The following is a 1,257-nucleotide window of genomic DNA, read 5'->3' on the forward strand; positions in this document are numbered from 1 at the left end:
CTGAGGCAGGCAGATAACAAGGTCAGGAGATTGAGAACATCCTGGCTAACACGGTGAAACCCCGTCTCTACTAAAATACAAAAGTAGCCAGGCGTGGTGGCAGGCACCTGTAGTCCCAGCTACTCGGGAGGCTGAGGCAGGAGAATGGCGTGAACCCAGGAGGTGGAGCTTGCAGCAAGCCGAGATTGTGCCACCACACTCCAGCCTGGGCGACAGAGTGAGACTCCGTCTCAAAAAAAAAAAAAAAAAAAAAGAAAAGAAAAGAAAAAGAGAAAGAAAGCACATTTTAAGCAAAAGGAGCAGCAAGTGCAAAGGTGTGAAGACCAGAAAGAACCTGAAATGTCTGAGGAATGGTGAGTGGGCCAGGGAGGCCTGAGTGCATGTGTGTTAGTGATGATGGAGGGTGAGGCTGGAGAACTTCCATCAGCTCAGACTGTCCACGGGCACGTTTAACCTGCACATCGTGCTTTGGAGCTTTTCTCATCAGCCAGGGAGCATCATAGGAAAAAAATAAAAACCAAAAGAGGGACGTGACCCAGTTTGTAACTATGATCTCTCTTACCATTTTTATCCCTTACTGCAATTTGTTGAAACTATTTTAATAGCAATTATCACGCTCCTCCTTGTAACTGAGTTATTTTTTACTCTTGTCTAATCCCTCCTCCTGGATTGTAAGATCATTTAAGGAGAATAACTATGCCTGGCTCATATTTGTCCTCCTTGAAGCTTCTCTTGCACAACTAAGCAGTTGCTCCATTGATTTCATGTTCAACTTACTATTCCGGGAAAGGGAAGTAGAAGAAAGGAAGCATGACTATAAGATGGGCAAGGCCAAGGAGGAGTCATTTCCTCCATGGTGAAGAACGCAGCAGAGCTATGCAACTTCAAGCAAATTAAAGAACAGTTGTGGTTGGCCAGGCACAGTAGTTCATACTTGTAATCCCAGCGCTTTGGGAGGCTAAGGCAGGCAGATCACAAGGTCAGGAGTTCAAGACCAGCCTGGCCAACATGGCAAAACCACATCTCTACTAAAAACACAAAAATTAGCTGGGCATGGTGGCAGGTGCCTGGTAATCTCAGCTACTTGGGAGGCAGGAGAATCCCCTGAACCTGGGAGGCGGATGTTGCAGTCAGTCAAGGTCACATCATTGCCCTCTAGCCTGGGTGACAAAGCAAAAGACTCCATCTCAAAAAAAAAAAAAAAAAAAAAAAAAAAAAATAGTTGGGGCAAATGGGTGTTTTAGAAAAAAAAAAAAT

Source organism: Rhinopithecus bieti, unplaced genomic scaffold, assembly GCF_001698545.2.
Source record: "Rhinopithecus bieti isolate Rb0 unplaced genomic scaffold, ASM169854v2 scaffold_16999, whole genome shotgun sequence".
Taxonomy (NCBI): domain Eukaryota; kingdom Metazoa; phylum Chordata; class Mammalia; order Primates; family Cercopithecidae; genus Rhinopithecus; species Rhinopithecus bieti.